The 11,879-nt window shown below is 42.5% G+C and overlaps 1 pseudogene; it reads right to left on the bottom strand.

Annotated features, from left to right (window-relative positions):
* Positions 1–3,136: 3,136 nt before the first annotated feature.
* On the bottom strand, positions 3,137–10,803 carry LOC115164068 (anaphase-promoting complex subunit 5-like; annotated as a pseudogene).
* Between the last annotated feature and the right edge of the window lie 1,076 nt (positions 10,804–11,879).

The following is an 11,879-nucleotide window of genomic DNA, read 5'->3' as shown; positions in this document are numbered from 1 at the left end:
TTTGTTTTTAACCATGTAAAATACCACAGTTGGTCACTGAAAACTCCTCGACTTCCACCTCAGGTCTTAACAGGTCAGGTTGCCAGATTTGTTTGTGCTTTATGGGTTGGCTAAAGCACAAACAGATTTGGCAACCAGGCTACAGGTCTACCATCTGCCTTATGAAGATGTTGGTCACAGGTAGCTACATTTTTATTTTCATGAGAATTCTGATCTGTAACTCTAAAACGGTGATTTCTGTTTTACTGATTTCATCTCAACTCTGCCCATTGCCCATGGGGGCCTGCTGTTAATAAGGGCTCAAATACGGCTGCCATTGACCTATTCAAATGGTATTTTTATATTTTTTCTGATGAGGATTGTTAAGAAAGACACATTTTTAATGTTTAATATCGAGTAAGTGAATGTAGTGTATTTAAAAAAATACATGTGCAGATATATTTTTTTAAACTTGCATTGTTCTCATGCCATGCTTGTTGCCATGCTTGTTATTAAACATTTTAAACAAATACATATTTCACATTACTCTGCCTGTTCTCCATATTCTTAGGGACATCCTTCTCTGCTTTGATAACTGTAACCTAACTGCTGAACTAATGTTACTGTAGTATGAAATCAAATGATTGAAGCAAGGTTTTAGCAGAATGTTTTACAGTACACAATATGTTAATAACAGGTACATTATGTCTGACCAACTGACTGAAGTACCATTTCATACCAAAACGTTTGGCTCAACTTCCTTTAACAGTTTGAAGAACAAAATACCCAGCAGTTTCCTTCTGACAAATCTTGGCAAGATGTGGCATTTGGCACCAGCTGTGGCTTTTACAAAAACCTCCAATTGGATTAATCACTGAAGCCATTGAACTGCCTGTGCTTCCATAGACCAGTAAAGTATAGGAAGCTAAATAGATAACAAATCACACATATAGGACTCACCCTAAATACTTCCTCTCTATCAAAAACTGCTCTTCTCTGTTATGAGGTTCTCAATAAGTGAAAAGACAAGCATGCTAATAGACCTCACCAGTAGCACTATAGGTGGCAGAGTTGGTGACTTGGCAGTTGAATAAAGAGTCAAACATTTAACAACATAGATGTGAAAATCTCCATGAGAATGATATACACTAAATATACAAAACATTAGGAACACCTGGTCTTTCCACGACATAGACTGTCCAGGTGAATCCAAGTGAAAGCTATGATACTTTATTGATGTCACTTGTTAAATTCACTTCAAAATCAGTGTAGATGAAAGGGATGAGACAAATGAAAGGAATGTGGCCTGAGACACTCTGTGTATACTCTACTCTCTGCTTCCTTGTGAGAGTGAAATTATTCATATTCATTCAGACAGCATTCGGCCTGTGGGCAGATGGGAAAGGATGGCTAATGAAGCTGTACATTATATGAATAGTAAAGCAAGTGTTTTTCAATCCATTGACACAGCTCATCTTAACTGTGCTAATAGAACATATCCCATGCCCCCGACTACTGTGATCCTCATGACAGCACAGGCCTGAACAGAGTCTAGTGGCAGCGTTGAGGCTCAGTGCTCACATACAGGGGCCACTGGTGCAGAGAACATCGAGCGTCAATGATCACATAGCCCATCTAGAGTTGTCTGATGATAAGACCAGCCCTCCCACGGCTGCAGCTTTCTCCATCTCCAGAGATATAAACACGCACACACACAAGAGCAGAGTGAATTATGCAGCGTGTGTATATTTACTGTGTGTATTTACACAGGCTCTGTCCCGTTTCTGTTCCATGAGGCCCACCATCTGTGTGTTTATAGAGTGAGGTAGCTAAACACGCCTGGTGCCTTACAGAGTGCTTCTTGTGCAAACGTTCAGAAAGATACAACTTAAATTGTAAAACTTTCAACACCTGGACTAAACCTACATGTTAATGGTAAGAGTGATTGAGCAATTCAACAGAAAAACATTCTTCCTGTCTAATGTAAACTGTTGAAATCAACCAAAAAAGTTCAAGTAATGATGACAATTCATTTTTCATGCGAGAGGGACATGAAGAATTTATCAAAAACGAACCCACTCAAATGTTAAATAGTCAATTGCCTTTTACCTAAGTTGGTTCTAGTTTGTACCTCTGAAATTATTAAAGAGCCAGAATGAAATATTTGAAGGCTCAGGGCTGTTTCAGCATGTCACTGCTTCCTTTCAGTAATAAGACTTCTGTGTTTGCAAACCAACGTTAGGTAATGTTTTAAATGCTATTAGACTAAGCTTCTTCTGTATACAAACCAAAGGGCAATTAAGGATATTCAAAATATACAAAATTGTTTCATAAGACCTTTTCTTGGATCAGTGTTATTATGAAGAGATAATGTGAATGTAGTGGCGCTCATGACTGGCACATTAAAAAATAACCACTCTTAGAGGTTGCATAAATCTACACCAGACTGACCAAAACAATATGCAGTGTCATTGCTTAGCTCAGTTTCCCACAGAATGTTACGTTATGGCACACACACGGAGATCTAATTTCAGTTAATCTCAGAACTATCCCATTAAAATTAGGAAATATTTTCACTTCATTAAAATAGTTGAAATTACATTGTTCATTGGCATGCTCCAACTGAAGAAAAATCACCTTGCTCTCTAAAACGTATTCATCTTCTGCCCGGCTCTGATATTACGGTCATTCATCATATCGTGGTGGGTAAAACTGACTGTCCCTGACAGCTCGGGTAAGCATTCCTCATTCTCTAAGCATAGATGATTAGATGCTCTATGCTAGACATCTTTGTCTTGACCTCTGATGAGATCATACCACCGGGACTTTGAAAAATATGTTGATGATATCTATTCTATTGACATCCTACAACAGAGGCAATGACAACCTCGAAAAGATCCTTTCCTGAAGAAGGTTAAACTCATTGTTGACTACTGGTATGTACCCTAACCTGAAATTCAAATAATATGTGGGTGTTATGTATGCAAATTAAAATACACAAATATTGTGGGGAGGCCCAGCCAGGCTGCACTTCTTCTCCAATAGCTGTGATCGCCATCTAGTGGTAGTGTAGTCAGAAACATTTTCAGGTGGAACAAATTATAGTGATTTTCAGGTTCGCAGTTTCACAAGAAAAAAGGACAACAAACTTGGGAGATAAGATTATAGAGACTTGAAGTTTGATCTTTATATCGTCTAAAAATGATACACATTTGCAATGTAAATCGGGAGTGCCTAAACCAGTTGTTTCTCTACTAATGCAGCAATTTAAAACAAAAGATAGCATGAAATGTGAAGTCCATGACAAAGACAGAGTACACCAGTATATGTACCGGTCTGTGTTAGGGTGGTGAAGACAGGGTGGTGATGACTGTTCAGAGTCGCATGGCGACGGCTGCCCTCGGCGCCTGCAGCTCCTGGTCCAGCAGGTGGAACAGCATGGCATATTTGTTGCATTGGGGGGTTTGGCCCAGGGAGTGGTGCAGTCGGGCCTGCAGGTAGTGGACGTCCCACAGACGCCCCTTACAGTCCAGCATGGAGAAGTAGGCTACATCCTCAACCAGCGTCTGCATAGCCATGCCCAGACCTGGAGGGAGACAACAGGGAATCAGACGTTTGGGTTGTGTAAATATCCAGAATTGTAGTGTAATTTTCATTGTTGATACTGCTTATGTGACTCAAACCAAAATACAATGCGGGAAAACTCCTATGTGTACTCAAATGGTAAAGTCCTCCTAACCACCAACAAACATGTACATTTCTTTGAGACAGTGATATGAAGTTTTGCTGTTGGGGATGTGTGGTACCTGCATGCCTCTGACCACTGGGCTGGGACCCAGCAGTGGCCACCTGGCAGCGGGCTGCCAACAGCAGAGCTCTGCCCTTGTCCATGACTGCTCACGGGCCAGGATGGGATGATGAAGGACACCCAGAGTCTGTTCCAGCACTCCCAGCACCAACTGGACAGGGTGACAGAAAACAACACAAACTATTGATGGAGTTTTTAAATATAACCCAGTAGTATATATATATAACCCTAGTTTTACCTACATGTGGGAGTTTGCTTTGCATACAGTATGCAGTTCCGTCTAAGGTCAAGAGATTAAAGATTTGTATATTTGAGAATATGTGTGTATACATCAAGCACACAGTGGTATGTAGGCCATACCGGGCTTATATATTGTGTGTGTTGACCTGAGTGAAGGCCAGGTGCAGGATAGTCAGAGACCAGGGCATGTAGATGGTGCTGTCTGGCCAGGGCCTGCAGCAGGAGAGCAAGGGCTGTGGCAACACCTGACGACTCTCAATGCAACTCTGCAATGGCCAGCATCACCCTGCACAAGGCACACACACAAATATAAACACAGCCACACAACCCGTAGCCAAACAAATACTGTAGCTTTGACAAATTGATAAACACATATTCAAACAACATTCTAGGACTCTATCGACAGATGAGGTCTGGTGTTTTCATTTAGTGTCTTGGCCTACCTGATGATCATCTCTGAGTACTTGGTCTTCTCACAGTACAGCTGCAGCCTCTGCAGGATACTGTACGCTTTAGTGGTCCGGTTCAGTGCCTTCAGCACTTGAGCTTTCCTGTTTACACAACACATATACAGATAACTACCAAAATAAGGCAAACACCAACATAAAGTGTCTTAATAAAGCGTTGGGCCACCACGACCCGCCAGAACAGCTTCAATGCACCTTGGCATAGATTCTACAAGAGTCTGGAACTCTGTTGAAGGGATGCGACACCATTCTTTGACAGGAAATTCCATCATTTGGTGTTTGTTGATGGTCGTGGAGAACTCGGGTGCCGCTCCAGAATCTCCTATAAGTGTTCAACTAGGTTGTGATGACAGACAGCCATGCATATGGTTTACATAGTTGTCATGCTCATCAAACCATTCATTGACCACTCGTGCCCTGTGGATGGGGGCATTGTCATCCTGGAAGAGACCACTCCAATCAGTATAGAAATGATTCACCATAGGTTAAAGGTGATCACTCAGAACGGCTGTGAATGTATTGCCGTTTAACTTGCCCATTAAAGGGTTGAGTAGACCAAAACCATTTCAGAAAAATGTACCCCACACCATAACAGAGCCGCCAGAACCCTCATTTACTCAAGTGTTTCCCTTATTTTGGCAGTACCTGTACATACAGTTAACTAGAACAGTGGTTCCTAAACTGTGGGACCGAGGGGTTGGCGGGGGGGGGGGGGGCTCAGCCCGGCTTTAAACTTACTCTTGAAAGTTGTAATAGTAGAATGCACAAGGTGCAATTTCAAAATTGGGTAGTGCATCATCAGTTCCTCTTGTCATGTTAGTCATTGTATACCTTAGAGAAACATTTATAACATGTCAGAAAAGTCCAGATCAACTAGCCCATGTCAGCTAATGTTATTCTTTTTTTTTTGCCCATAGATATTGCTGTAATTTTTTTGTGACTCAAATATCACATGAATACACAGTAGACATGGCAAAATGCATAGAATTGCAAGAACAATTTCACAATTTTCTTTGCACCCCATGACAAATTGTGTAGAATTGCAGGAAATAAGCTTTAAACCGGCAAACTTCTCTTCACCAACAAGAGGGGTGTGAACAATGCCTATAGAAATAGACGAGGCGCGTGCGCAGGGGGGGGGGGGTCCAATTGCTGGGAGGGGGGCCTGAGTGAAAAAGTTTGGCAACCCCTGAACTAAAACACTGGAAGAAAGTGTAAAGGTGTTCTGAGTCAAGACACTTCCTTAGCTATAAACCCTCTGTTTTGTTAAAGGCAGCAATGGCTGTGACATGGGGCTCTGCCAAGTGGTATTTCCCATCATTCATTGCTCTGTCAAACTGGATCTTGAGGTCACATAGCATCAGCAGCTGGGTGATAGAGGAGACAAACCTTTACAATTGACTAAAGTCCACTTCATACCAGCCATGTCAGTGCCATTGCCTACTATAAGGAGGCAATGGTGATTCTGTATACAATATCGATAGAAAAGTGCCAAACATGGTGATTGAGGTCAAGTCTAAAGTTGATGGATAGAGATGAGTAGGAGTTCAGATTGCCTCACCTTGGCATGTTGGGTGTGAGGGGGAAACTGCCCCTTCAGATGCTTCAGGACCTCAGACACAGCCCCATACAAGCCCTGGAGGGAGAGGGACAGGAACTAAAACAAGTCTCACTCACAGTCAGTACCAGTGCACATCTCCTGAGATGTAATCTGGATCACATCAATGCTTGTGAAACAGCCCTGAGGGAGATGTGACAGAAGACAGATAAGAGGTAGAGCCAGAGACAGAAGTGGAGCCAGAGACAGAGGTGGGAAGAGGTGTACTAACTACAGTATCTGTTCAGCATGCAACTCAGCCAGGTGGCAGAGGGTATTGTGGTTCACATTGCTGCCAAATATGTGAGTGACAACCAGGTTTTGTTATTTTATATTAAATTCATTGCAGTTTGAATCTTTTATTTTCAGTGTGGATTCTTTATGTCAGGGAATGTCAGAATGAGTGAAGGAGAACCACCTCTTGCCATACATCATCCATATGGATGTAGTCTGAGCCAGGCTGATGTCTATGAGCTCTGACAGGCTGTGCTTCCAGCACTTTGCAGGATGTCTGTGTCCTTCAGAGCATCCATGAGCTCATGGGCTGTCTTGCCCTGGATCGCCCCCTGCTGGACCAGGGACTGAATGCCCAGATATGCCAGGTACTGAGGAGAGAAAATCAAATGAAAGGAAAGCCCCTCTGAAAACTCTTTTATTTGTCACATGCTTCATAAACAACAGGTGTAGACTTAACAGTGAAATACTTATTTACGGGTCCTTTTCCAACAATGCAGAGTTAAAAAAAAGATGTTTTAAATAAATAAATAAATATATATATATATATATATACTGCTCAAAAAAATAAAGGGAACACTTAAACAACACATCCTAGATCTGAATGAAAGAAATAATCTTATTAAATACTTTTTTCTTTACATAGTTTAATGTGCTGACAGCAAAATCACACAAAAATAATCAATGTAAATCCAATTTATCAACCCATGGAGGTCTGGATTTGGAGTCACACTCAAAATTAAAGTGGAAAACCACACTACAGGCTGATCCAACTTTGATGTAATGTCCTTAAAACAAGTCAAAATGAGGCTCAGTAGTGTGTGTGGCCTCCACGTGCCTGTATGACCTCCCTACAACGCCTGGGCATGCTCCTGATGAGGTGGCGGATGGTCTCCTGAGGGATCTCCTCCCAGACCTGGACTAAAGCATCCGCCAACTCCTGGACAGTCTGTGGTGCAACGTGGCGTTGGTGGATGGAGCGAGACATGAAGTCCCAGATGTGCTCAATTGGATTCAGGTCTGGGGAACGGGCGGGCCAGTCCATAGCATCAATGCCTTCCTCTTGCAGGAACTGCTGACACACTCCAGCCACATGAGGTCTAGCATTGTCTTGCATTAGGAGGAACCCAGGGCCAACCGCACCAGCATATGGTCTCACAAGGGGTCTGAGGATCTCATCTCGGTACCTAATGGCAGTCAGGCTACCTCTGGCGAGCACATGGAGGGCTGTGCGGCCCCCCAAAGAAATGCCACCCCACACCATGACTGACCCACCGCCAAACCGGTCATGCTGGAGGATGTTGCAGGCAGCAGAACGTTCTCCACGGCATCTCCAGACTCTGTCACGTCTGTCACGTGCTCAGTGTGAACCTGCTTTCATCTGTGAAGAGCACAGGGCGCCAGTGGCGAATTTGCCAATCTTGGTGTTGTCTGGCAAATACCAAACGTCCTGCACGGTGTTGGGCTGTAAGCACAACCCCCACCTGGGGACGTCGAGCCCTCATACCACCCTCATGGAGTCTGTTTCTGACCGTTTGAGCAGACACATGCACATTTGTGGCCTGCTGGAGGTCATTTTGCTGGGCTCTGGCAGTGCTCCTCCTGCTCCTCCTTGCACAAAGGCGGAGGTAACGGTCCTGCTGCTGGGTTGTTGCCCTCCTACGGCCTCCTCCACGTCTCCTGATGCACTGGCCTGTCTCCTGGTAGCGCCTCCATGCTCTGGACACTACGCTGACAGACACAGCAAACCTTCTTGCCACAGCTCGCATTGATGTGCCATCCTGGATGAGCTGCACTACCTGAGCCACGTGTGTGGGTTGTAGACTCCGTCTCATGCTACCACTAAAGTGAAAGCATCGCCAGCATTCAAAAGTGACCAAAACATCAGCCAGGAAGCATAGGAACTGAGAAGTGGTCTGTGGTCTCCACCTGCACAACCACTCCTTTATTGGGGGTGTCTTGCTAATTGCCTATAATTTCCACCTGTTGTCTATTCCATTTGCACAACAGCATGTGAAATTTATTGTCAATCAGTGTTGCTTCCTAAGTGGACAGTTTGATTTCACAGAAGTGTGATTGACTTGGAGTTACATTGTGTTGTTTAAGTGTTCCCTTTATTTTTTTGAGCAGTATGTATATATATATATATATATATATATATTATTTATTTATTTTTTTTATTTTTTTTAATTTTTACAGAAAAATAGTGTGAAGAGGAATTATTACACAGTGAACAACAGATAACAATAATGAGTAAAAATAACATGGCTATATACAGGGAGTAACAGTACTGAGTCAATGTGCACGAGTACAAAATAATTGAGGTAGCTATATAGAAATAGGTAGGGATAAAATGACTAGGCAACAGGATAGACAATAGGAAGTTGTAGCAGCGTATGTGGTGAGTGTGAAAGTGTATGTGTGTGTGAGGTATCAGTATGCATGTGTGTGCGTGTTGGCGTATGTAGAGTGTGTGTGTATTTGTGTGTTGGGATGTCAGTATAAGCATGTGTGAGTGTGTGGGTAGAGTCCAGTGTGTGTGGGTGCATAGAGTCAGTGCAAAAAAGGGTCAATGCAGGTAATCCGGGTAGACATTTTATTAGCTATTTAGCAGTGTTATGGCATGGGGATAGAAGCTGTTCAGGGTCTTGTTGGTTCCAGATTTGGTGCACTGGTAAGGAGGATGGTGGTAATGTGAGGGTTAGTAATCACCTGGATCTACTGAACCGCCATAGATTCAGGAAACTGAGAGGCTATTGCATAAAACGGTAAGTAAACCTGGAGTGCTCCAGTCTCATCTGCAGGCATATGAAATTCTTACCAGTAGACAGAAGTGGACGGCCATTTCCAAAGTCTTCAATTAGCGCAGCGCTGTCAGGTCCTTTCATCTGTTCCGGCGTGTTAAGCCAACTCTGAAAGAGATAAATACATTCATGGATGACTACACAGGTACAGTATTGGTGCTGAGAAAGTGAAATAGACACTGACCAACCTTGACTACACATTGTGTAAATACTGTATGTTGGGCATATAACACAAACGTAAAAGCTCCTACCAGGCAGTGCTGCAGGCACACGTGATCATTGGACTCCTGGGCGATGCGGATTGCCTCATGTAGAGCCAGGTCAGCCTGTTGACTGAGTCAAGAGTTGGAATTGATTTTCATTTTGACATAAATCAATATTGCATACATAAATTGCAACTGATATTGATACTTTCCATATCTATGCCCATCACTACTCACTGGTGACCAAAGCGACAGTGCAGTGCTGCCAGGTTGAGGGCAGCGTAGCGGAGACTTCAAGGTCTCAAATAGGGAAAATGAGAAATATGCAAATTGCAAAGGATACTCCCCGCTACTACCACCTCTACTTTTAATAACTCATGCAGTGGTGCTGTGTCCAGCTCCTCCTCCTCCATCCTCTCCCCTACAGTGTCCTCTGTGCTGGTGAGGTCCATCTGAGTCATCTGCAGTCAGGGCAGGCAGCCCCACCTGGCCATCACCAGGCTGGGCGTAGTGACTGTGGTAGTAGTGCTGCAGGGCTTTGTACAATTTGTACACCTGTTTGAAGGGCAGCTTGATGTAGGCCAGGAGCATGTATCTCATGAACAGACCTAAAAACATAGAGGACGCATTCATGATGAGAGACTAGCATTCAGTGAGCAATCCTACAATCTGTCCCATAAATTCAAAGGAAATTCATATAGCAGTGCTCTCTAACTAGACACAGTGTTCATTTACATTTTAGTCATTTAGCAGACGCTCTTATCCAGAGCGACTTACACTAGTGAATGCATACATTTCAATTCATACATTTTTTTTTCTTCTTCTCCTTACTGGGCCCCCGTGGGAATCGAACCCACAACCCTGGCGTTGCAAACACCATTGCAAACACCATGCTCTACCAACTGACCTTTGGATCAAATGATGTGTACTTGCCAACAACATTGGTCTTAAACGCCTCAGAATCAATAGCACTAAAAGGAGTGGGGAGGGTGGCAAAGAAGCAGTCCATGTCCTTCAGATCTCCATCAGCAATTTCATGTCATCTGTAAGGATGTGTGATGAAAGAGCAGATAACATGCAGCACTGACCTCTTACATTACAGGCCTAGGTAACTGCAGTTGAATCGAGGACTCATCCATACTGCAGTTTCACAGCATATGCTGTTTGAGGGCAAAATTCGTCCAGTCTTCAGGAATTGGCCATGAGTCAAGTCTGGACCCTAATACACAGACAAAACCTTTGATAAAGAAAAACAAGCAATTTACAGTGGACAGTAGAAGCTGTAAAGGTGAACAGTAAGCTATTCCAACCTGTTGTAGAGGCAGGATGAGTTTGTTCAAGCCCCTTCTTTCCCGAAGAGTAATTGTTTTTGACGTGGGCATCTCGTACAGTAGGCCAGAACGGAGATGTTGTTCAGAGTCACCCAATCTTTGATGCCAAACACATTGGCATGGACCACCCCATTGGTCATCATTGGGTTGAAATACAAACGTTCATGTACGCTTGACATTGTTTAAATTGAAAAGTTAACGAGCTAAGTTAGCTTCTAAATATTATACATTTACTTTTCAACGTTGTATGAAACCAAATAATCAAGAAAAAACATGCAACTGTTCGCAAACCATGTTATCAAGCTACTGTAGCTAGCTAACGTTAGCAAGCTAGACTGATTTCCTTGCTTGTTAGTTAACTACTTGAGAGACTAGCTAACTGTCTTATACTGTAGTGTGCAATTTTGAAGTCTGCAACATATGGCATTATTGACAGTAGTACTTGTATGAATTTGAAAATATGTTAACTTCTTCGATGAGTTTGAACGACGGTTGGCATCCAATAAATGTTCCATTGCCGCCACCTACTAGATTGGACTATAACTCCCTTATATTATGCTTAATTGTTGTTGAATAAAAAAAAAAAAACCTAACGTTACTGATCTATCTAACGCAACACCCTGCCCTTTTTCTGTCCCTACCTAGTGACGTAGCTATATGACCACGCCTCTACATGTCAGTACATACTGTAGAGTCGATTACAGATTCATCTAATGAAATTGTGTTACTCACATGCTTCGTGAACAAATAATAGTGAAATGCTTACTTACGGGTCCTTCCCAACAATGCAGAGAGAGAGAAAATAGAGAAATAATAGAAAACTAATAAGTATTTTAAGTACTTCTCTGGTAGTGGTAGGTTAAAATGTTTTACTTAAACCAAGCAGTTAAATATAGTCAAAGTTACATTTAGTAAAATAATTGGTCTGATTCGTTTGATAGTCTACACTATCAACCATATTACTTTGGATTGTGGGGCACTTAGATCACATCACAAATAACTACACTCAGACTAGCCTACCACACTTTTATAAACTATCCTACTAGAATACCACAGTATATGCACCTGTAATAATAGAGTACAGAAGATAAGTAGGCATTGTTGAAGTTTAAATAAATTTAAAAACGTTAGAAGGTTCGCAGGTTCAGCAACGGCTGAAGAATTGCAACATTTACCTGGATCAAAAATCTAATAATACTCTTAGTAGAAATGTTTA

This window comes from Salmo trutta, chromosome 27 (assembly GCF_901001165.1).
Source record: "Salmo trutta chromosome 27, fSalTru1.1, whole genome shotgun sequence".
Taxonomy (NCBI): domain Eukaryota; kingdom Metazoa; phylum Chordata; class Actinopteri; order Salmoniformes; family Salmonidae; genus Salmo; species Salmo trutta.
The sequence above is the reverse complement of the archived record's forward strand: the minus strand, read 5'-3'. Positions and strand labels throughout refer to the sequence as shown.